Source organism: Stenella coeruleoalba (genome assembly GCF_951394435.1).
Source record: "Stenella coeruleoalba genome assembly, chromosome: 18".
Taxonomy (NCBI): Eukaryota; Metazoa; Chordata; class Mammalia; order Artiodactyla; family Delphinidae; genus Stenella; species Stenella coeruleoalba.
This window is the reverse complement of record NC_137164.1, coordinates 72,046,665-72,073,133: the sequence shown is the minus strand read 5'-3', so window position 1 is coordinate 72,073,133 and position 26,469 is coordinate 72,046,665. Positions and strand designations below refer to the sequence as shown.

The 26,469-nt window shown below is 38.4% G+C and overlaps 1 protein-coding gene across 1 annotated transcript in view; it reads left to right on the top strand.

Annotated features, from left to right (window-relative positions):
* LOC307176648 (uncharacterized protein) overlaps positions 1–26,469 on the top strand; it is a 452,670-nt gene that overhangs the window by 18,352 nt on the left and 407,849 nt on the right. Inside the window, exon 2 of the transcript XR_013824856.1 lies at positions 5,585–5,772. The gene's annotated coding sequence lies outside the window, so the exon portion shown is untranslated. The remainder of the gene's footprint in view (positions 1–5,584; positions 5,773–26,469) is intronic.

Genomic DNA, 26,469 nt, shown 5'->3' with positions numbered 1-26,469 from the left:
CTTCTAGAAAAAATGCTTTGTAATTTTGGGTTATATGCAGATGGCTTAGAAATTACACCAAAAGAATGCTCAAAAAAAATAAATTGGTAAATTGGAATTCATCAAAATGAAAACTTCTGCTCTTCAAAAGATATTAGGCAGAAGAAAAGAAACCAAAGTTTAGGAGAAAATATTTACCAATTAATTTATCTAATAAAGAACTTATATCCAAAATAAATAAAGAACTCTAAAAAATGAAAAAAAAACCCAATTAAAAATTGGCAAATGATTTGAACATACACTCTACTAAAGAATATATATGGGCAGCGATAAGCACATTAAAAGATACTCAAAATGGTAGTTGCAGTGGGATACAGCTGTACACCTATTTGAATAGGTAAATTTCAATACACTGGCCATGGAAGTTTTGATCCAGGATGTGGAGGAAAATAGAACTCTCATACACTGCTGGTATGAATATAAAGTCATGCAGTTATTTTAGAGACTAGGTTGCCAATTGCTTAAAATTCTAGGTATTTCCCTGTAGGAAAATATATGTACATACATACAAAGACTTGTACAGAATTGTTCACAGCAGTTCTTTTTGTAATAGCCCAAGTTTGGAATCATCACAAGTGTTCATCCACAGATGAATAGATACACAAACTATGGTATATCCATGCAACGAAGTATTACTAAGTAATAAAAATGAATAAATTGTTGATACAGGCAACAATGTGGATGAATCTCAAAATAATCATTCTGAATGAAAGAAGCCAGACCAAAAACGAATGTGCTCTTTGATTCTATTTCTATAAAGTCTTAGGAAATGCAAACTAATATTAGAGAAAGAAACATATCAATGGTCGTCTTGAGATAAAGGAGTCAGGGTCAAAAAGGTATAGGAAGGAAGGTTTAAATGGGGCATGAGGAAACTTTTAGGGGTTATGAAATGTTCATTATCTTGATGGGAATGATAATTTTAAGGGATATAAAATGTCAAAATTTATTAAATGGTGCACTTTAAACATGTGAAATTTATTGTATATCAGTTATTCCTTAATAAAACAGTTAACTAATTTTAAGTACTTTGATCACAATTTTTGGGCTTCATAAATATGGATTCATAAACAATTACCAGAATTATGGCTTAAACATCTCATTTTAGCATGTGATGTGATAAAAAGAGAAAATGCTAATTGCTGCAAAATGTGTGCCAGTGGAAAATTTGTAATTTTTTTTTACATAACCACACTTAAGGTTTACCCATAAAATATTTGGTCTAAGAGTAGTAACAAAATGCTCTTTTAAAGACCTTTAATCATTCATTCACTTACGCACACACCAAATTATGTACTTGCTGTCTAAAAGGATGTATGTGAAGACATTATATATCATGTTTGAAAAAAATATCACACAAAATTTTGCCTTCATGCCCTCATCTAGAAAAGGGGCCACAAGATAAGGACACTTAACTACATTATTTCAGTAATTAAGTTGAATGATTTTTGTAAAATACGTCAACACGGAGCTTGATACACAGCACGTACTCAGTAATAGTAGCACATCATTAATAAAGGAGAGAGAGTGATAAGTCATATGAAAAGGATGAATAAAATATCATGGGAATTTAAAGAGGTAAAAAGTAACAGATTTTTAACTCTCCCTTCACATATCTCCCTGTCTGTCTGTCTGTCTCTCCTTTCTGGACAGCCCCCTCCCTAGCCCCCATGTGTAGGAGGAGTGTGTTGGGGTGAATGTAGTGTCCCATCTGCTCCATGACTGGGGTAACTTTGAGAGCTGATGGAAGGCTGCCCTGCAGCATAAGGCTACAAGTCACATGAAGATGAAGCTGGATAAATGGATGAGAAGAGGAAAAAACTGTTTAGGTCTGAATTCCATATTTTTCCTTAAATATTATTGATTTCGCCCTCCTCTTCAACGTAACCTTTGTTAATAAAGGCAGAGAATGAATTGAAAATGAAGAAATTGGCAGTTTTATAGAATACACCAGAAAATGGATATTTGGAACTTAATTATAGATGATGAGAGAGCCACCTGCTCTTAAAAAAAAAAAGGAAAACAAAACAAAAAAACAAATGGGTCACTTAAAAAGTTCCCCAGACCAGGTTTTCTCCTGGCCTCCACACCTTTCTTTTCTCAGTGTACTCCCTCCTCTCACCTTGCCAACCCCGATTCATGATACAGGCCATCACCTGTAAACTAAGTTACAGGGAAAGATTCACATTACTCCGGGAGTTTGGCTCAGGAGTTTGGATAGGGTGTAAAGTTGTATTTTTTTGCTAGTAAGTGTTTCTAGGCCTGCTACTGTGTACAAAGCACTCTCTGGGCCCCAGATGGGAAGTGAAAAATACTGTAAAACAGTCCCCCGACAAAGGAGACTGCATTACCCCAGTATGGAGGAGGGAGACAACAGAACTACATTCTTGAAAGGAGTAACATGCAGGGGAGGACGAAGGAGGTGCTGAGTAGGGAAGGTGCTTAGCTCAAGGCTCGGCAGCTCATGACTGCGGAAATTCCTCTTGCGTCTCTCGAGATGCCCTTTCTAAATTTCATATGTTTAAAGTATACAGATAGAGGCACTGTGAGGTACTTGAGAGATGGTGTTTCATGCTTGTTACTTTTTTAGAACGCTCTTTGAAAAGGTTCAGTGTTTGAAAGTGTTAGCAAGTGTTAAACAATGATTGCATATATTTAATGAATCTCTCTGCATTGTTCAGTGATGTGAATAGGCCCTGCGTCCAGTGGATAGAAGATCCCATCCACGTTGTGGGACATGGATGTAGGTACCGAGAGGGGGCCTAGTTGAAGGGCCATCTGAACACGCTTCCTCCCACTTCCTTACTTTTGACTTCTGAGATGAAAACAAGGTGCCCAGATTGTATTTCCTCTCCCATTGGCTGATTCCATCACTGTCTTTTCAATTGAAGTTTCCTGCGTTTTTAAAATCGTATCATTGGTCTTCAATTTTATAATGCTCTCTTTGGCCAAATACACACAGCCAAATGTAAAGCAAAGGAGAGCACTGAGTGGTAAAGCAAAGGAGAGCACTGATACACTCCGTTCAAGTTCATCCACATGTTCACCAGAGTGATATTTCATAGACTTCAGTGCTGTCATGTCACTCTCCCATTTAAAGCGCCCTGTCACACCCCGTCACAAAGCCTAACTCCTTAGCACGGCTGGGTACATCTTTACCTCCCGACCTTTCTGGCCTTTCCCATAGCCTTCACTGTGGCACCAGTGGCACCCATACTGCATTCCTAACACTTCCAGAAACGCACCAGGCTCACCCCGCCTTTGCTCAGGCAGATGCCTCACTCGGCGCGCTTTTACCTCCTTCGTCCCTCTGGCTCACCCCGCATGCCTTCAGGACACGCCCCCTTCTAGTGTCAGCAAATCCTGAGCCCTCCTTCCCGCCACGATGAGCCCAGTGCTCCTCTGTGCTCCCTTTTCACAGTGTACTTACAAAGTAACACCTTATATTGGCATCTGTGCTGGCACACAGCACACACTCAGTGTTTATTGGATTGAAGTAAAGTACAGTTAGCCCTTGAACATTGCAGGGGCTAGGCGGGCTGACCTTCCGTGCAGTCAGAAATCCGCATATAACTTAGAGTAGGCCCTTTGTAAATGCAGTTCCTCCTTATCTGCAGTTCTGCATCTGCAGATTCAACCAACCTGGGATCCTGTAGTACTGTAGTATTTACTACTGAAAAAAATCTGCGTGTAAGTGGACCCAAGCAGTTCAAGTCTGTGTTGTTCAAGAATCAAGTGTAAATACTGTCTTAGATAATCAAGTACAAAGCATAGTTTTTAAAACCTAAATAATTCAGTACGATCATCTGTATCAGAAATTGTGGTTAAAAAAAAAAATCCTCTCTGAAAAGGCTGACAAAATTGGTAACCTCCAGTATGCAGTTTAAGTAGACACCATAAAATGAAAAGGCAATCTGTGTATGTTCAAAAATTCTTCCGGCTTATCAGAGAGGCATGATTTCTTTCAAAGACCCCAGTGGAAAAGGATGTATATCCAGATGCTCTGAGAATACCCTCGCAAGTCCAGGGCAATTCATCCTCTATAAAAAGGGATCGTACAACCATGATGTTGAGGGGAGTACCAGCATCACGTTGCCTCAGTGCTAACCTGTGCCCTTAGTCAATTTGTCTAGGCTTTCCCTCCAATTTTTAAAATTGTGATAAAATATACATAATGTAAAAGTTACTATCTTTTAATAATTTTTAAATGTACAGCTCAGTGGTTTTAAGTACATTCATTTTGTTGTTCAACCATCACTACCATCCATCTCCAGAACTCTTTTCATCTTGCAAAATACTCTGTACCCATTAAACAACGACCCCTCATTTCCCTTCCTCCTTGGCCCCTGGAGACCACCGTTCTACTCTTTGTCTCTATGACTTTGATGACTCTGAGTACCTCATGTAAATGGAGTCATACAGTGTTTGTCTTTTTTTTTTTTAATTCAAGTATAATTTACAATGTTGTGTTAGTTTCAAGTGTACAGCAAAGTGATTCCGTTATACATATATATTGCTCTTCAGATTCTTTTCCATGTAGGTTATTACAAGATACCGAGTATAGTTCCCTGTGCTATACAGTAGGTCCTTGTTTAGTATTTGTCTTGTTTTGACCAGCTTATTTTACTTAGCAAAATATCCTCAAGGTTCAGCCAAGTGGCAGCATATTTCAGAATTTCCTTCCTTTTTAAGGCTGAATAATATTCCACTGTATGCATATATCACATTTTGCTTATCCATTTATCCATCAGTGGACACTTGGGTGGCTTCCACATTTTAGCTGTTGTGAATAATGCTGCTGTGCACACGGATGTGCAAACAATCTAGCCTTTTCAAACCACAGATTCCACACTGTAAAGTGAGAGGAATAATAACACATAAAACATTAAATGATCTATGTAGAGAAATTAGCACAGCTCTGGCACATGATATGATGTTTAAGTAAAATGTTAACTCTTTATCAAAGTGTTGGCTCTGCACTATTTAGCAATGTATACCTTTCCTAGACCCCCAGGAACTGAATATTAAATATCAGATAGACAAATCCAGTATCAACAGTGTATAGTGAGAGCCAACTGTGAGGTCACACCTATGTGTTCGCTCAACTGAAATACGTTTTGTTTTTTTTTAACCTTAATTTTTAGAGTTGTGTCTTTGTATTTTATCCTGTGGAGCCATAATAGGCCAAGTGGTGAAGCGGTCTGGAGAATTATGACTTCCCACATCTGGCCCTTTACAGATCTGATCATTTGAGTGCTTGACATCATCTATCTTTCCACTTATCTGTCCTTACAATAATAAAATGTGGGATTAAAGTGGCTCTTATCTGTAGTGGGAGAGTGGATATATTTTATACATCAGTTCTTTAAAGGGGAAAGTCTTTCAGAGCTTCAGAAAATATCACTGAAGAGTTAGATGAGTGTTTGGGAAGAACATTTCTGAGTATTACCTGTTAAGATCACAGTTCTACTGCTTTAGAGGAATTATAATTTTCATTGCAGCATCTATTAAAACCACTTTCACCTGACAGTAATTTTTCTTGTAGTTACAGGTGATTATTAGAATGAAGGGAAGAAAGGAAGACATGAAGGGGACATGGGACTGTTTACCAAGAGTATCTTCACAGACAGAAGGAGACAAGAAGTGCTGAGAACCTTAGTGTCTACAGAGCATAAATCATTTCCGAGGTGTAAGAATCCGGCTGCGACCTCCCAGAAGCCTGCTTGTTCACGTGTGAGTACTCAACGTGATTTCACTTTATACCCGTATTTCTTTATTAGATAATTTTATTTCACATCTAACCTTAGATTTTATTCACACCCTGGGATATATAGCTGTTTTTTATATTATCATTTATGTCATCGAGGGTGGAGAGAGATTTCTTTTTATTTTTATATTATGTTTAAAAAACTGTAGCTACAATTATCGAGCACTTCTAAATGGCAGATAGCACAGGCCACTTAATTTTATATGTCACTGTTAAGTGTCCTCATGACAAACATTTGAATCTGTTTATATGTGGAAGAGAGATTTGAAATTATGCAAATTATGCAACTTTTCCAAAGTTCCTCTAATATCTATAAAAGAGGTAAAATTAATTGCAGATCTATCTTCAAAGCCTATGCTTTTCCCCACCACACAACACTGAACATTCATGGGCGTGGAAATTCCCTATACCTCTTAAATAAACATCTAAACTTCACTTTTAAAGAACTTACATTCTAGATCCGTCATAGACCAAATGACCAAACATAGTCAGAGGTGTTTGTATGTTTGTTTTGGTCTCAGAAGAATCTTGAAACTTTCCTAGAGCCTTGAGTGTCTAATGGTGAGATCTGGAGGCTGCATGAATGGCGGTATCGAGTGAGCAAGGAAGGAAGAGTAGGAACAAGATTGACACCAAATAACTTGTTTGTCTTCTGAGGCCTAAAGAGGAAGGGAGCTTCCTCCAGACATTCAGGTAGCTGGTCCTTCATAACTGCTTACGGAGTTTTGTGTCTTCATGTCATGAGCTAAGTTACATTTTGAAGAAATGCTGTATCGGCAGCAAGTATTTCTAATACTAGGAGATTGTCACAGTTTCTGAAATTTTGTCAAGTGTCATTTTAACCAACCAAATCATCCTCTTTCCATGCATTTGTCTAAAATGAAATTTATTGCACAAAATAAATACAGCACAGCTTCATTTGTAGTCATTAATGTTTGATAGGCAGTTACTGTAATCCATTAATAACCTAAAATCTCATTTAGCCACTTGTTTGAGCTCTCTCATTTGTGAATATTTTTAAAAAGCACTTCCAGAAACAATAAACTTAATACCTTTCCCCCGTCTTTGTGGAAGTACTGATACTGAAATAGGTAAAGCTAGATGGCAGCTTGTGGCTAGAAGCACCATGTAGGTACAGTGTGCAACCTGGATAAACAGCCTCTCAATTTCTAGAATTAGCTGTAAAAATCTATTGTTGGCTCCAGTTATGTTAGGCCAAAAATCCTTAATTTTCTTAGCAAGTCGTATGTGTTTGATGGACTGATTTTTGGCAGGGACCCTAGAATTTCGGTTGACAGTGTTTTCTGAGTAACTCAGTATGGACTAGAGAAACCATAGTAAACCGCAGCACGAAAACCTGGAAGGCAGCCTCTGATTTACATTGTCTGCATGTGACCTACTGTAATGAAGAGATGGAAATCATAAAATGAGCTTTTATCTAATGGTTTAAAACTTGGTTATGAAAAGTGTTGCCGATGACAAAGGAAATGTTACCTCGTGCTGGTGGCTGGGAGACTTACGGGCACCTGAGTGACCCACAGCTGAATGAACAGTTGGCAACTGAAACCCGTCTTGTCAGTGTCAGGCATAGTCCATCTTCCCGATTTGCCAGAGAAAATACAGCCACACTTTGCTTACAGTGTCTGGTGTCAGAAGGACCACGCTTTTGGCTCCCATCCCTTTAGGACCGTGGAGAGAAAGCCAAGGCGTACACTCAGTGTGCCCACCCCATCAGCTGTGGGACAGAAGGAGATGGAGAATGCTGTCCATTATGAATCATTGCTTTCAAGTGTTCAGAGGCCAAAATTGGACAAAGTGTTTTTTAAATATAATTATATAAAGCAGAAGAAGGAAAATAAGTCAAAATTATGCCTCCCCATACTTCATTTTTGAACGTGTGGAGATCGGAAGGAGAATCCATTTCCTTCATTTCTTAAGCTTAGGGTTGAGACATGTAAGAGATAATCTCTTTTAATAAATTATCCTCAAGACTCATTTACTCAAAAAAGGAAAGCAACTCAAGATACACTGTAAGCAAAACAGCTCGTAAGTACTGCTATAAATAAGATTAAATGAGGATAAAGATGAAAAGGGGTAGGGAATACCAAAGAAAAATAAAATAGAATTTTCCAGAGCTTACAAATACAAACAGTCACATCAAAAAGAGTTCACCGAAGACCTAGCATGTTGAATGTAAAGACTTATACTTAAAACCAACTCTTGAAATCACAGAAAATAACCTCAAAGAAAAATATGGTCAACTACAAAAAATAGGAGTCAGATTTCCATCAAAAATTCTTCCTAGAAGAGGAGGACACTTTCCCTCTCTGGCATTCTTCCCACAAATCCATAACCCAAGTCTAATCATGAGAAAACATCAGCCAAGGCAAAAATGAGGTATGTTTTACCAAATACCTGACCAGTACTCTTTGAAATGTGAAGGCCAAGGAAAAAGAAGGACTGAAGAACTGTCTCAGATTGGAGGAGTCTATGAAGACATGAAGACTAAATGCATGTGGTGCAGTGGGTAGACTCCTCGAACACAATAAAGGGCACCAGTGGGACAGCTAGCAAAATCCAGATAAAGTCTGTGTTCCAGTTAGTAGTATTGTACCAGCATTCTTAGTTGTGACAAATGAAACACTGTTATGTAAGATGATAACATTAGGGCACACTGAGGAAAGGTATAGAAGAGCATCAGGACCCTGACGAGGGCAGCACCACACGGGAGGGGCACCGAGCCTAGGCTGCAGGAATCAAGAAGAGCTTTCCACAGGAAGTCTTGTCCACGCTGAAACCTGGAGGCTGCCTAGTCTGGGAAAAGGACATGGCAGTAGAGAGGATTGCAGTCAAAAGAAACAAAAAGTTGAGAAGGCCCACAAGTAAAAGAAAACATTCTGTGTTCAAGGTCCTGAAAGTAATGAACATTAATAGGAGTAAAAACAGCTCTAGGCATGGGGAAGCGCTGGTGAGAAATGTGATTTGAGAAGAAAGGGCTGTGTCATGGGGTAACATATATTTCTTAAGTTTTGAATCTATTCTAAGACTGATAACAAAGTGGTTAAGCAGGAGATCCACAGTTATGATACCACTCTTATAAAGATGACTTTGAATGCAGTGTGGGGAATGGTTGGAATTGAGAAAGAATGAAGGCAGAGAGAAGAGGAGTTACTATAACAAGAAGTCGTTTGGCCTAGATTAGAATAGGGCCAGTAAGAAAGGGGAGAAGTGAATGGATACGAAGGGCCTTTAGAGGGAAGCATAGGTAAGACTTAGTGATTGTGTGAACTTGGGGAACCAGGAAGATGCAAGAGTAAAAAAGAGTATCCAGTTTCTGACTTGAGTCACTTCGTAGGTAGAGGTGCCAGTCTCTTCTCTCAGCACAGGTGGTGTTGGGAAGTGGAGGGCAGAAAAGCTGATGACTCCAGTGGTCCAGTTGTTGATATCTAAGAGATGCAGGGTGAGATATAGGGCAGGGAGTTGGGTATGTGATTTCAAGCTCAGAATGGAGACTTGGGCCAGAGACATTTTGGGGTAGCATCTGATAACAATTAGTGATTGAGGTCATGGCAGTCAGTGTTACCTCAGTGTTCTTTTGAGGGTCGGTCGTATCAATCCACAGCTATCTGATGTCTTTTTTTAATGGGATAAAACAAATAGTAATTCAGAAGTTTCTATAGAGAAAGGTCAGCTACTCATCCCTTCCCTTTCATTCACAAATCAAACAATAAATACCTACTAAGGTGTTTGGGAAAACATAGGTGAAAAAATTCAAGGTGGCTACATATACAAACTAGTTAAGAATTCTCCAAAATGGGAATGTAATGTGTTCTAGCAGAATGTGGAGAAACACAGATAAGGTAAACCTAGGCAAAAATACTCAATTTGGTTGTCATTTCATACTGAGACAGAATTTGCACAGTATAAACTATATTGTTACAAATTTAGATGCTTTTGGAGTGGGTCTTCTCTATAGCTACACCTATACTGAGGTTGTATTTAACCTACTGTTCTGCAGCATTTGGCTTACAAAAGTGTTCAGACTGCCAACAGGAAACACCATAAGCCTGAGGAGAATCTGGCTCAGTAATTGCTCTGCTGCCTGAAATGTGCTGGTTGGGGTCTGTGTGCAGTGATGTGAACCGGGGAGCCTGGGGTGGGGTCTGGGCAGGAGTGGTCTTCTGTGATGCACATTTGCTTATCCGTCTTTGGATGAAGAAAGCTTTGAGCAGTACTCTTTAAGTTTGAAAGTCTTATCTTTTGGGACCTAAGGATATATTTATTTGACATATCAAATCTAATCTTCTAGAATGTTATTAACCTGAGGTTATTTCCGGGATCATATGATATCCGTTGAATAAGAATATCTCTGATATTATATACTAAGTGAAATAGCCAGAAAACTGTCTTTGCTTTGACTCACTACCAATTAATTCCACCTTTATTCAAGGGGTTTAGGGATGAAAAGGGCCAGTAAAGCAATGAGCAGGATCAAAGTGTAAGAGCAAGTTAAGTCCACGTGGCTTTGAGAGTTAGGTAATGCCAAGTATTAACGCGATGAGAGCAGAATGAAGTCAGCCCAGGAGGCAGCATGTGAAGGAGAGCCTGACAGGAGAGGAAGGAGCTGCTTGAGTAGGCAGGTCGGAGGATTCAGGAAAGGTGTGTGGGAGGAGTTGAGGGAAATGGAGGGCTGGCGTCAGTGGACGCGGGAATGAGACTGGGAAGATGAAGACTGACTTGTGAATAGAGTGAATTTCAAGTTATACTGTGGTAGGAGAAAAAGTTAAAAGCATTAAAACATGTTGGTGGCTCCTGAATTACATTCATGCTTAGTAATCCGATGTAGGAAATAACGGGAGATGCTCTAGGTTTTGCGTCTGTTTCAGGGAAAGGGCTAGGGAGATAATGAAATGAAAATGCTAAACAATACAGATGAAGGGGCTGGTTTTCTTCTTCAAAGGAAGCAACAGTGAAACTGCTAAGAGAGATAAGGTTTGAGTTGTTATAACCTAAATTAAGTCTGTGGTGATAAACCATTTTCATACAGAAGGATACGAAATTATTTCCCAGCCAAGAAAAGTTTTTAATAAAATAACATGCATAAAAACATATAATAAAGTTACTACTGTGTTTATTTTCAATGTGACAGTTTTTAACTACACAGAGTCAGAACAACCTCAGCTGAGGGCAGGCTTGCTCAGGTAAGTAAGAGAGGATTTAATTTGGAGAGTAGGATCTAGGAGGCATTGCCAAGGTATTGAGGGAGACTGGTGAGCTTTGGAAGCCAGAGTGGTTTTGGCACAAGAATTGTGTGATAATGTAAATGCGGAATTGTGGAATGATGGTAATCAGTTATGAAGTGAAAGCCATAAGAGTGGAGAGAAATGCTTCAAAAAAATCATTTTTTAAGGAAAAAACATGAACAAGTTGCCATGAGATTATGGGGGAAAAAAAAGGTTGGTAAAGAATGATGACTCCAGAATGTACTGCAAGGACAGTGACACCATACCAGGGACAGAAATGAATTATTTTAAAGGGAAGCCAGTTTTTGAAGAAAAATGATGAGTTAAGAATTTGAACACATTGAGTTTAAGGTGACAGTCAATTAATCAAGGGGATTTTTATTTGGACAGGTAGACTGGTGGGGAAGGAATACCAGAAATAAAAGTAAAGTCATGGGTCCATTTACTGAGTGAATTAGCACATAGAGTAAAATATGGGGGTCTCATATTTGGGAGCAGAAAGACTAATGAAATCAGTAAGGAAAGTTAGAAAGAGTGAGACAAGGTGAACTGAGAAACTTGAGATCCACGGAAGCCAAGGTAGGTGAGATTTGTAGGAGGCAAACATCATTCAGCAATTGGAACTTTCGCAGAGGTCCAAAGATGATGCTGACCAAGAGGAGGTCCATGGCCTGGCGCTCAGGTGGACATCAGTCATCTAGGAGCAACTGAAGGAGATAATGAATTGGGACAACAGAAACCAAGATAGCTGGGGGCTAAAAAAACAAGCAGCAGCTAAGGCTTATACTTCTGAGAAGGAGTTTTTGGAAAAGCTTCCTCTACATTTCTATTTTAGGCCAGAAATCTTTGAGGACATGCTAGAAAGAAAAATGGATTTCTTTAGAAAGATGATTAAATGAGGTGGTTGACATTTTTGGCAAAGAAAGGTTTAGCTTTAGAAGACCAAAAAAAGTTAACAGCAATATTTAGACCCAAAATAGTGTGGCATGAAATGTTTGTCAAATTCCTGCTGAATTTGAAGAGAGACTCCAAATTAAAGTTTTGTTTTTTTGTTTGTGTTTGCAATAGGTTGTGTTCACAGTATTCTTAAAGCTAAAATGTATGTCACTGGAATAATATTGATTATTTTATTATTGAATATTTAACACAAAACTGATGAGATGATCATCACCAATGGCACCACTAGGAAAAGTGGTGCTAAAAAACAAAATTAAACTGGGCAGATTTGAAGATCTTCTTGCCTTTATTGAATGATTCATGAATTAGGCATCATCCCATTAGCAAACAAAGTAGCTCCAGAGATCTGTACAAAATGGAAGACTTTTATAGGCAGAAGGAGGTGAGGCAAGGAAGTTACTCTTGCAAAGAGTGGGTTATTTTAGGCAAGGTCACCTTCCTTTGGGGAAGGCAGGGGTCTATCAGGCAGATTATCTTGCTAGTGCTGACCAGGTAATTCCAGATTAACTGGTTGAAGGTTACATTCCTGGAAGAGGCTGAAACTGCAATCAGTTTAGGTACTAAGTCTTGGTTTGCTGACATGGGTCTTAGCACAAGTGACTCCATTTTGGACTTATTTTCTTTTTTTAACAATGGTATAGTTCCAGTTTAAACTCAAAACTTTTCAAAGTAGGATGAAGTGAGTACCTTCTATGAGGTAGACATAGAGTGGTGTTGCAGATATCAACAAATAAAATGAGAAAAAAGTTGGTTTTAGGTTACACAGTTTATTACTGACACAGTCATACCACTGAGGTATTGCAGATTTGGTTCCAGACCACCTCAATAAAGTGAATATTGCAATAAAGCCAGTCACACAAATGTTTTGATTTCCCAGGGCACATAAATGTTATGTTTGCGCTATACTGTACTCTGTTAAGTGTTCAATAGCATTATGTCTAATGTCTATTACATTCCTTAATTGAAAAATACTTTATTGCTAAAATATGCTAACGATCATCTGAGCCTTCAGCAAGTCATAGTAGTAATGTCGAAGATCACTTATCACAGATCACCATAAAAAATATAATGATATTGAAAATGTTTGAAATATTTCAGGAATCACCAAAATAGGACACAGGACTACAAAGTGAGCAAATGCCATTGGAAAAATGGCACCAATAGACTTGCTTGAAGCAGAGTAGCCACAAACCTTCAATTTTTTAAAAATGCTGTAATATCTGTGAAGTGAAATTAAGCAAGGTGCAATAAAACGAGGTATGCCTGTATTTCTTATGTACATTCAAGGAGGGCTAGAGAATTATATTCCCCACCATATCATAAAGTGATCCCAGTTCAAACCCTGTATATAGCAGAAGCTGCCCAAGAACCACTATCAAAAAGGTGCAGGGAGTATATCCAGTGTCCCACTGGACTGTCTGCCTTCCTTCTCCTGCCTCCCTCTACTTCCTTCTCTCTGCCCATCATCTTCTCCAACCTCCCCCAGTTCTGAGGGCTCACTCCCTTGAGGTTTGCCTCAGAGGCATCTGTTCATAAGATCACGCCCTGTTTCTCAGAGCAACAGAGGGAAGCCATTTGGAGAAAGGACAGTGAACCTCAGGCCTTTTCCTTGCTTGCTAATCCCCAGCCAACGGGCACGGTGGGGACACATAAGGAATCCCTCAGAACTCGGGAGCGCAGGTGTACTCGAGGCCAGAGAGAGAACTGTCACCATACCAGCCATTAGGCATGACACCGCTGTCCTAGGTTCTTCCAAACTCTTGTTTGAAGTTACAAATGGCTACTTGCAGCGCTCTAATCAGCTCTGTGGATTTTATTCATGTCCTAGACAGTTACCGAACTGTGTGAATGGCTATTTTGGAGAAAACAAAGAAAGACTTACTCAGAAAATCCAGAAAGGGAAATTCCATTGTACTTTGATTTTTCCTTTTTGGAAAAGACAGAGGAGTTACCTTTGCCCAGGCGGGGTGGCTCTTGGGAAGTCAGACTTTATCCATATAATAGCCCACTGTATTGATCACCAATATGCACAGGTTATCATGCTTTTACTCAAGAACTATGCTAATACGTGTTTTTCCATTGGAGTGACTTTTAAACCCCACAGCGTTCCTTATTATATATTTGTTAAGGAAACTCCAGTGTGATTTAAAGGGCCACCATGAATCACTGGGGAAAAGGAATTGCTTGTAAGACATGTGGATATCTTTTGAAATACCATTTCTTCCATAGAATTCAGTGCTTCTCTGCTGTCTTGAAAAGATGATTTCCCCTCAGATGGGTGAAGTAGTTATATATATATTGTATACAAAGTAAATAAATTCAACAAAATAGATGTAAGGAATCCAACAACTTAAAACATTACTTCTTTATTCTGTTTGCTCACAGAGAGAGTGTTCCCAGGATTATATGATAAGAAAACACTTTATTAAGTGTATTCTATGTACTGGATAATTTGTAGAACCCTGCAATTATTGTCCAGGTTTTATTAAACACAGTCTTTATCCTATTCAGTGCCAAATCCTAAGGTTTTTTTTAAGCCACTCTTGTGCTGTCTGAGGTCTGATCCCCATTAGTGTGTCATATATACAGATGTGTGTAAACATGTGTGCATACATACACTGACACACATCTTGCGCGTTTGTAATTTTTTTTTTTACCCAGTCGCTTCATAAAAGATTAAAATGGAAGATTAGACCCCATTCAGAATTTCACAATGCCACAATAATAAATCAGTCCTCATCATTTGAAGAACATTTCAGAACTATGAGGTGGGACAAAAGCTGATTTGAGATTCATACCGTTGTATACCTACTCTTAAAAAAAAAAACAAGCAATTTACACATCTGCAAATCTTAGGAAATGGCTGAGAGAATTTGCATTTGCATGATTTGGGCACATGAAGCCATTTTAGTGCACAAATTCCTTCCTTTCATCTCTAAAGGGTGTCGAAAGGATACAAACATATTTTTTGCAGATGATGGGGATTATTGACTGGCATAAATAGCAACTCACGCTAATGCTTCAGGAATTTTTTTTTTAATTGAGTGAAGATGGCATATGGAAAATATATGTAGGAAAAACCATATTTTATGAGAGCTGATGATATGGAGTGGGGTATACTATTTTTTTGTGTGTACTGTAAATGACATTAATGTTTTAGGTTGATCTTTGTTGCCCATGTAATGTGTATAGCCTTGGAGGAGACATTTATTCTCAAAGCTGATAAAATAAATAATAAGTAAGAAAACTTGGAAATTGTTCACTAGACCTTCACAGTCTACATTAAGTGGGATGAACTAAAAGGTAAATATGGGTTTTTACTTACTAAGGGAAACTGTTAGAAATTTGTTTGATTTTTACAGTGCTATGCAGTGTATTCTAAAATAATCCCAATCCGATTTTCTGTTAAAGGACTACATTAGTCAAGGCATTGTAAATAGTTTCCCTGAGAGTGAAACTTTTGCACCATAATTCAGACAATCCAAGAACTGTAAGCAATAAACTGAAGTGCAAAGTCCATGAGCTAAAAAGGTCTTGGTGTTCATTGGGTTCAGTCACTCTTTTACACGTGGAAAGTGAGCACCAGGGCGTCCCAGTGGGTAATGGAAGCTTATACATTATGATTGTGACAAAGCCGTGGCTAAATCAGGTAGTTGAAATTCTTTTGAGCCACCATTTACTGGTCTTTCCACCGCATATGATATACTGTCTCTTTAAGAAGATAAAGTAAAGCTTTGAACCATTGGCAATCTGTAATACAGGCATATCTCATTTTATTGCGCTTCACAGATATTGCATTTTTTTACAAATTAAAGGTTTGTGCAACCCTGCATCTAGGAAGTCTATCAGGGCTATTTTCCAGTAGCGTTTGCTCACTTTGTGGTTCTGTGTCACGTTTTGCTAATTCTTGCACTATTTCAGACATTATTATTATTATATTTGCTGTGGCGATATTTGATCAGTGATCTTTGATGTTATTACTACAACTTGCTGAAGGCTCAGATGACGGTTAGCATGTTTTAGCAATAAACTATTTTCGAATTAAGGTATGTTCTCTGCTTTTTTAGACATAATGCTATTGTACACTTAATATTTACAGTATAGTGTAAAAATAACTTTCATACGCGCTGGGAAGCCAAAAAATTCATGTGACTCGCTTTATTACCGTATTTGCTTTATTGTGATGGTCTGGAACCAAACCTGCAGTATCTCAGAGGTATGTCGTGCCCAGGTTCTTGGTCTTGAGGGCTATTTACCCCAGGGAGCATCTCAGACATAGAGACTAATCTTGGATGCAGCAAGTGGGATTGAATGGTAAATGGTATAAATATTGATAGTTCAGCTTATACAAATGCAAGAAAGTCTGTTGTGATCAAAAAAAGTTTGTCATTTTAACATGTTGAGTCTAGTTTAATTGGCTCTGTGAATGGCAGGAAATTCAGAAATGCTAAATCTGTTATATGTTTTTTGCCTATTGGTTAACTATAGTAAATCAAATTGTCAGACTGAAAAGTCTCATGAAGGTAAGGGACAGGTTCAGATGGTTTTAGTTTCCTGCCCCAGGACTTGCACATTGCCTAGTGCATAATGAACTTTATCATTCTCTCCCCGCTTCTCTCTTTCTCTCATACATATAGTTGGCTCTCCATATCTGCGGATATGGAGGGCCGACTGCACTATGCCATTATATAGGGTTTTATATAAAGGACTTGAGCATCCGTGGATCTTGATATTCACAGGGTTCCTGGAACCAGTCTCCCTTGGATACCAAGGGACTACTGTATACACACACACACATATATATGCACATATATATACATATACACATATATACACATGTACATACACATATACACAATGAATAAATAATTAAATGTATGTGTAAGTGACTAAATGGAAAACGTTTTTAGTTGTGCCTTAGGGCTATAGTGAAACCCAGGGAATTGCACAGATTTGTCTGAAAGCCCTGTAATTGAGTTAAATTCTTGAAGTAAAATTCCAGATCTCCTACAACCCAATCATTTCACTCTAAGGTATTTATACAGCAGAAATGTGTAAATATGTGCACCATAAGACACGCACAGAATGTTCATGCAGCATTACTTGGAATAGCCCAAAGTTGGTAACAGTCCAAATGTTCATTAACAAGAGAATGGATTAGTTGTAATATATCTATAGATGGGTATTCTATAAGGCAATAAAAATGAATGAATTATTGTTGTACCCAACAATATGGATGAAACTCAGAACTTCTTGAGGGGGTCAAACCAGAAACAAAAGATTGCACTTTATATAACAACATTTATTTAGACTCAACTACAAGCTTAACTATACTGTGATGGTAGAAGTCAGATAGGAATTTTCCTTTAGGGATTAGTGTCACCAGGAGAAGGTCTGGGGGAAATTTATAGGGTGATAGTGATACCTTGTTTCCTGATTTGGGTGTAGTTACACTGATGGGTTTACTTTGAAAAATTCATCAGGCTGATTGTATGCTTTCTGTATGTTCACATAAAAAATTCAGGGTCATCCATTTCGTGGTTGTGTGATACAAGCTACTTTTCTTCTCTGTTCCTCAATTTCCTCATCTGAAAAATGAGACAGTAATGCTGCCGTGACAAAATTTGTTGTCGTAATCATTTCTGAGTGTAGAGCTCAGTAATGTTAACTGTATTCACGTTGTATAACAGATGTCCAGAACTTTTTCAACTCTTAAAACTGAGACTCAACACCCATTCAACCACTGCTTCCCATTCCCCCTTCCCCTCAGATCCAGGAAAATACCATTATGCTTTCTGTTTCCTTGAGCTCACTTACTTCAGATTCCTCCTAGAAGTGAAATCAAGATTTTTGTTTTATTTTTTAACTAAGACCAAGATTCTGCCATTTCACATCAACCCATATTGTTAACTTCTGTGATATTTTTTAGCATTTTCAAGTATTGGTTTACAAAATGTTAGATAAATCTAAGGGTTCTTGTGCTGTGCTGGATTTCTGATGGAAATCTGGATAATTGGCTGACATCTCATGTCAAGGAGGACTCCATGTTCTTCCCCACCTGTCCTTTTGGTGTCTCTTTCAGAAACCCAGTGCTGGGTAGATATATCACAGGCTTGACTCGTTTCTGGTGTGGGGAGGATTAAACCAGAAGAAAGAATCCATTGGACACCCCTCTAGTGCCTTTACTCCCCCAGAGTCTCTTTACTGCTTTTCCTGATCTCTCAACTGAGAACAATGGCATTTAAACAATTTTAGCAGCAGAAGCTCCTTTTACCTGAAGCAGAAGTTGTACGCATAATCACATTATCACACAATTTAAAACATATCAAAACAATATCTTATTAGTATTTTTATAAATTCAAATTTATAAAATTTACTTATTTCAAAGTCAGTCAATATAAATAGCGATTAATTTCAGTGCATTTTAATGGGCTGGAATTTGGTTTATAACTCATTTTGGGATTACATGGTCTATTTAATTATACTTTTAAGAGTATGGCTTATACATAAAAAATGTTAAATAAAAATTTGAAGACACCTTAAGAGCAGTTGTGAAAAGAGTACTTGTGAACCTTTAGAAATAACAGACACATTTTAAAGGCAGAGGAGTTTATTTATGTTAAGAAAAGGGCGGTACAGCTAAAGAAGTAGGAAAGAGCTTAGTGGGTACAGGGAACTGTATGCAACTGTTGGGTCATTGGTGAATCTAGGTTTCTCAATTGAAAACCTGGCTGGATAGTCACATGTATATAGGTTGTGGTGGAAATCATAGGAATGGATAAATCATCCAGGGGGTATGTGTTACAGCTTCCTGTCCTCAGTTTGCCCCTCAGAGCTGCCCTTGTTACTGTGCTCTGGACCCCAGAACACGGACCCAAGTGGACTGTGTCAATGGGCTCTGTTGCCCTCTGATTTCTGCTGAATTGATCAGTGGGAGACATTGAGAGAAAATTGGGAGATAGAAAGACAGTGAAAACATATCTGTCCTGAGCTCCTTCCCTACCGGGTCAGTGAGGCACAGAAGGTTGAGTATGATTCTCTGTCAGAGACCACAGCTCCAGCAGGTGGGCCTCTTCGTACAGCTCCCTCTGGGGAGCCTCGTGACTTCTCACTCCTTGATTTCCTTCAGGCCTCGGGATGATGAAGTCTCCCAACTGTTACCAGCCCTACAGTTCTGAACTACCCTCTGTTGATTTCCCAAAACCTACCTATCCCTTTGTGGATAGTACCTTTACTAAACTCTCCTTAGTAATTAAAAAGCCATGGCAGTGTGCCGTCTGTTTATGCCATGCCCCTGGTTGATGTGGTAGCATAAGGAAAGCTGTGGCCTGAGGATGGAACGAAGGGGAAGGATGACCTTCAAAGGATGAGTGAAAGAACAGCTCAGGAAAGAGGTGGAGAGGGAGGCAAGAGTAGGGAGGGAGACCAGGGACGCTAATGGGGGGAGTCAGAGGGGCCAGAGGGTTTAAATGTAAGGAAAGGAAAACGTCCGTTATATTGAAAGGTCATGAAATGTTTCTTCCTCAGAAGTTTTGTGCTCTGCTGACAGCAAAAAAACAGATGACAGGGGACCAGGGCATGAATGCAGCTGAAGAAGTGAAGACTAGTTATTTGACAAATTGATGACAGGAGGAAGAAAGTGTATGGAATTTATTAAAGAGAAGACTTAGAGTTAATCAATTTGTTGATATTGTTGAATACTTTCAGTGAAGACTAGCTATGCTCCATCTCCCATTTTCATGACAGAATACTACAATAACATCATTAAGAGTCTCTGTAGGTGTGTGTGCAATGTACATAATTTGTGCTCTCAAGGTTTAGATTTTTGTTAGTCATTCAAGGAAGAACACCAAAGTGTTAAATCTTGATTTAGAAAGTGAGCAAAGACATAAAAAGATAAAACACGGAAGATGTACAAATAAAATCCAGTCTATCCTACCTATTTGGAAGTGATTCCTGGATTAAGTCAGAGTGTCAGAGAGCTGAATATCTAGACATCGTTTCGTGCCCTTCCTCTCCCCTTTCCCAGAAAATGTTTCGCCAAGTTGGACTTTGCAGTGATATTGCTTTATCTGGAAGGGTATTTAAGAAATCAACACAAGATATTGTTAAAGACGATAGTCATTATATCACAGAGTGTCTTTAGTGGAGTGAATCTGAAAATTGTTTCCTTTAGTACTTATAGCAGCCTCTTACATTTCACATCAGCAGGCTTGCTTTTTACCCAGAGACTGTGCTCTTGGTAACTGCTTGTATTTTCCAGTTCCCCTCTGCTGCCAGAAGTTGAGAGTTGACCTTGAAACTTCTTGTTAGGAAAAGCAATGACTTCACAGGCAAATTTCATGGATTAACGTTGCTACTGGTTTCTTACTTTTTAAACTTTATTTCACTTGCCTCTTTTGTCTGATTTTTTAAGACGTATTTTATTTTACTTCTTTATCCGTAAAGCAAACTAAGTTTTTTTCTACTTATAGGAAAAGACTGAATTTAAAGGCATAAACAAATAAAAATAAGAATAATGAAAAGGCAAGAAGACTGTAAAGTAGTAGATGCTCCTCGTTTGGCTTTGTGTTTTGATACGTGTGCCGTTGCTACCGCACCTGTTTCCCTGTGATTACTTTGCAATCAGTCACAACTTCAGTCACACCTCAGGCCGCATTTGGGTATCACCAAGTGAAGCAGAGAACTGACAATTTCCTTGATTTAACTGCATCAGTTGAAACAGTCAAACTTGATAATTCAGCCTGCTAGTTTAATTTTGTCTGTGTTGATGAAATTAACTGACCTGTTGCCAAATTCCTCTCCCTTCTTTCTTTCTTTGCTTTAGAGAATTCCAAAAGAAAGAAAGAAGGAAAGAAAAAAGGAGGAAAGGAGGGAGAGGAAATATGGCTCTTCTGTTCAGCTTACAGATACCATTTAAGATCTGGGCAAAAAAGGAGTATAGAGTCATTTGAAGCTTTATAGATTTTTTATTACAAACTATGGGCATAGGCTACTTAACTGAATGGCCACCATGATATGGCACAAGTGGATAAGACTATAGACTCTGGGAACTTGTGTGTGTGTGTGTGTGTGTGTGTGTGTGTGTGTGATCCATTGGTTTTTCATACATATTTGCTTTAACTAAAGAACATATATAAAGTCATATAACATGGATACAATTAATCCAGTTTGAAGGGAGATAACACTAATGTTAAGGTAGGCATGAGAGGGTTTCTGAGTTGGACAGGGACCCAGCAGCCTGGCAGAGTCATAGAATGTAGTCATCAGCTATAGGCATATATTCCACTGACAGGAAAGACACTGCCAGTGAAAGATTTTGAAATGGGAAAAACAAAACAAAAAAAGTCCAAAAGAGCTTCCTATCTATTTCAGGGTAACCGTTCAGGTTATCTGTTTTAACTGTTTTTGAACTAGGTAGAAATTCATAAAGTGTGAATAACCAACAGTTGTTAAAGTGACACCTGTCCATGGAAACGCAAATGAATTATCATTCCTGGATGTCTCCACTCCCTGCACCCCACACACACCTCCACGGAAAAGCCAGTTTTGCATCTATTTGTAAATTTATCTCAGCATTTCTGACTTCCCTGTGTAGGGGAGGAAAAATAATTTTTCCTCTTCTCTTTTAGGTTTTTGACTGAGATACCCCTGAAATAAAGGCAGATTAACAAGAGAAAAACAAATAGACATTTAGCAACATATATACCTCCTATATACATGCAAGAGACCCCGGAAAACTACGATCTCCAGCTAAAGGCAAGGGAAGAATGCTGGGGGTTGGGGGGCATTTTTGGGGGGTTACCAGGGAGGGCACAGTAAACAGGGTATGGTTTCTTTGCAGAGCTAAGTCATTGCCTTCTACATTGAGAAGAGGTTTTATCCATTTAGTCATCCTTCTCTTCCTGGTACAGAGAGGGAGACACTCTTAAAAATGGAGAGTTCCCTTATACATGAAAATGTCTCTTACAAAAGGGCAACTTCTACTCCATTTTCAGAGTTTCTCCTGTCTCTACAGCCTCTTGAATATGATCAATATGCCAAAGAGACGTATGTTAGGGCGGCAAATTCTGCTTCCTTTCGTGTGTGTGTGTGTGTGTGTGTGTGTGTGTGTGTGTATGTGTATGTTATGTTGAATTCCACTTTGAACCGATTGTACCATCATACTAGTTCCCTAATTAAATGGAAGGTTAAATAAAATATAAAATATTTGGTGGGTTCTTTTGATATGTGTATAAGTTTCATGATATTATCTTTTTTTAAAAATTATTTTTTAACACCTATACACTTTCTTTTCAATAATGGCCCTCTTTGTACTTCTTAAATATTATGTTTAAGGGGATTTAATAACATTACAGCAGAGAGTTATTTTAACTGTTATTTTATATGTATCTATGTTTTTTAGTTAAGAGCAACTTATTGTGAATAATCAATGGCCCCAATTATATGTACAGTAGTATCTCCTTAACCAGTGGGGGTTATGTTCCAAGACTTCACATGGATACCTGAAACCACAGATAGTACCTGTCGACTTAAAGAAAAACACACAACATAAGAGTAGTGAGTTTAGGTTTTATTCAAGGTCTTGATGAAGACTATAGCCCGGGAGTAGTTTCCTCAGAGCTGAGTGGCTGCTCCTGGTCTGTCGTCCTCAGCAAGACTCACAACTCACAACCCTTGTGTTGTGTGTTGTCAGTATACCGAACCCTATAAGTACTATATTTTTTCCTATACTAATGGGCAGGTAGCGTATACAGTGTGGATACACCGAAAAAAGGGATAATTCATGTCCTGGGCAAAATGGAGAGGAGCAGAAAGCATGGTGCGAGATTTCATCACACTACTCAGAAGGGTGCACAATTTAAAACTTATGAATTGTTTATTTCTGGAATTCTCCGTTTAAAATATTTGGACTGCAGTTGATATCAGGTAACTGAAACTGCAGAAAGAGAAACTGTGAATAAGGAGGGGGGGTACTTTGTGTGTGTGTGTGTGTGTGTGTGTGTGTGTGTGTGTGTGTGTGTTTGTGTGTGTGTATCTGTATGTAACAGATACATATATATACACATATATGTATCTGCTATGAAATAATGCCTTAAAAATTCAGCATTCGATGGCAATAGATGGCCTTTTCATCACTCATATTCTATGAACCAGTGGCATTAAGGAAACTTTAAAAACTGAAGATAAGTGGTGACTTACAGTGCTGAAGAGAGCTTCCTTAAGGCAGAAAAAACCTGGACAGGAGAGTGTGGCTAGATGAAAACAGAACTTCAGTGAAACAATTAATTTTTCCTTTACTAGTGTCAGTATGCAAATACTAAGCTTTCTTGGGTAATTGTTGGAAATTTCCTTGAGGAATGGCTGTCTTAGTTTAATCAAATGATATACAGTACATTTTAAACTAAAATATATTTATATTTATGCTTGAGATTATTAGAACATAATTGTATAAGAATTTATGTACTGCATCCCCAGAATCGATATTCAACCATACTAAAAAGGATGCAGAAACATGTGTTATTTATTCCATTGTTTGAGTGCCTGACTAAGGAATACCCATCAGCAAGTCAGATAAGTGTTTAACAACAGTCCTATTGTTGGTGTCTAGTTTTTATTTGTTCTTATATTAACAGATAATTTCTATAATGTTGATCCAGTCAGTTTCAGGGTCTACATGACAAGGCTTTGTGTGGCCTGCAAAGTAAAGTTACTGTTGTTTTAACTGAATTAGTTGCTTTCCATGAATTAAAAATGACAGATGATTTTACATAAAAACCTGGATTTCCAGCCTCTCTTTAAAGATTGTAAAATTTCCCAACACTAGTCCACATCCTCCCATGGTGATGCTGTGTACAGAGGCTATCTTTCTAAGACTGGGCATGTCCCTCTGCTTCCCTGCTCCCTGTGGCCTCCTGGACTCTGAGATGGACCATATAGCATTTCCAGTTATCACCTACTTACGCTTTTATTTTTCCTAAAGTTAGGAAAAAGAGTGAGATATTTCTTTATCCATGTCACTGTTAAAAGTGAAAAAAATGAAAAATAAAAAAAGACTCCTGGGCATAGAAAAGATGCACTATGCAAAGTTTCATGAACTAATAAAGAAATTTCAATAGAATTGTTCTTGAATCTAGTAAAATTAGTGATGCTACAGTGAAACGCTTTAAGACATGTTGGCAATGATGAATCTATGACTCTCCTCCTTTGTTGATATGGACCCTGCCTGTCCCCTGAGGCCGCTGAGTTTGCAATTCCTAGTGGAGGACAATACTCCTGGTCTCTGTGCTGAGACTTCTTCTATTAGTTTAATTTCATTTGAATTTTTAATGAATCATTAGTTTATTTTCATCAGGTTAAAATCTGATTTTTAAAAATTAAAAATATGTTTTATTATTAGTCTTCTTGGGCTGTCAGAACACAATATCACAGACAGGGTGACTTAACATAAGTTGATTTTCTCACAGTTATGGAAGTTAGAAGTCCTACATCAAGGTGCCCCAGATTCAGTTCCTGGGAGGATTTCTTTCCTGCCTTGTGGACAGCCACCTTCTTCTCTGTGCACCTTGACCTTTACTTATTTATTTTTTGTGTGTGCTCAAGGGAGAGAGAGAGCAAGTGCTCAGTGTCTTTTCTTACAAGGGCACTAACCCCCTCATGGAGGCCCCACCCTCATGACTCCATCTCACCTTAATTACCCCCCAAATGCTTCATCTCCAAACACCACCACATTGTGCAGTAATGTTGGGGCTAGGCTTCAGCATATGAACTGTGGGCGGACACAGACGTTCAGTCCATATACATTAAAATTTAATGCATTCAGAATGTGTGAATAAAGTCTTGTTTTTCTTATCTAGAGTGGATTATTATTTCCTTATATTTTAGTATATTTATTTAAATTAAATAGGCTTGGATTGCTTCTGTCTTGCTTGCCTCACCACAGATATTCCAGCTTCTATACAGAACCAGGGCAGAATATGTAAATACCAAACTACCACAAGATTTTTATCTAGCATAATAAACGGTAAGTGGTTAGAACCTGCTCCACTTTGTTCTTTTCTTTAGCATCAAGTTAATTAAACGTATTTCAGTAAATTCTGCTGCTGTTCTCCAAGAAATGGAAATAGTTTAAACTGTGCTGTACCTTCAAAAAGTATTTTTTCTTGATTTGATTTATTGAATTCAAAGTTGAATGATTAACCAGACTTTTTTTACATGCTTAAAGTTCCAGATAACTTTTCATAGAATCAGAGTACAAATACAGGGATGATTTTAATATAAATGCCCAAGAAATTTCTAAGTAGCCACTATGACATTTTTCACGCTCTTTCAACCAAAGTCACCTTGAATACCTCCCAGAACAGGACCTCAGTAACTCTCAGACAGTTCATTTCATTAATGCATATTTGTGGTTGTTAGAAAATTATTTTTATATCCATTTGAATCAGTTGATCCAAGTTCTGCCCACTAAAACAACCCAAATCCAGTATATTCCATCTCTACGTAATAGCCCTTTACATCTTTAAAAGCAATTATTATGGTTCCTTGAGTTCCTGTTTCTCCCTGTTTTCCCCTCAGGCTGTCTGCCTTTCCAGACTCTCTCCTGGGGCTTCCCCTGACTTTGGTCCACCACCTTTTACAGAAGCCTGTGCACTGTTGTGTAGATTCTTCCCATTGAGGTCTGTTCAGGCCAGCCTACACTGGAGCTAAGGCTTCTTCTGATGTGGACTTTGCCATTGTCTCCTGTCATAAAAAGGAGATTCCATTATTGGTCTTTCAAGGTATATTTCTAGGTGCTGAGCCAGAGCTCCCTGATTCTGTATTTTAAATTGGTTTTCGAAGTTAAATTGAGAACTTTCAAATTTTATACTTTTTAGAGTCAAAAAGAACCTTGAAATCATCTGGAGATTAGAATTAATATTCCAGTTTCACTGCAAAATACTTATGTGACTTTGGACAGGTTACTTAACTTCCCGGAGCCTCTCTTTTCTCTTCTGTAATCTGGGAATAGTAATATTATCTCCCCCTACCTTACACCACTTTTGTGGGAATCAAGTAAAGAATACCTATTGTTGAAAAGGATACAAAACACAAGATCTCCCCGGTTTATGCATGTATTCCTTGATCCTATATTTCCATTCCACTACTGCGGTATCCTCGTCTCCATGAAAACCAGACTTCCCAAAAAAGCTGTTGGGTGGTTTCTTCTAACATCAACCAATTCTCTGACACCAACTGGGTGTCTAAGAATTCAGTTCAATTCTGACACGAACAATCCAGAGTTAGAGAAGACCTCACAGTACAAGGGCTCAGGCCCACAAGACTGCCCCCACTTTAGATGCTGGGTGCAAAAGCGGTGCCCAGGCTACCCACACTTCTGCCCGGCCAACTACAAATTTGGGGTTTTCATGGTTTCCCTTCAGGTTTTATTTTGCTAGAGCGACGCATAGAACTCAGGAAAAC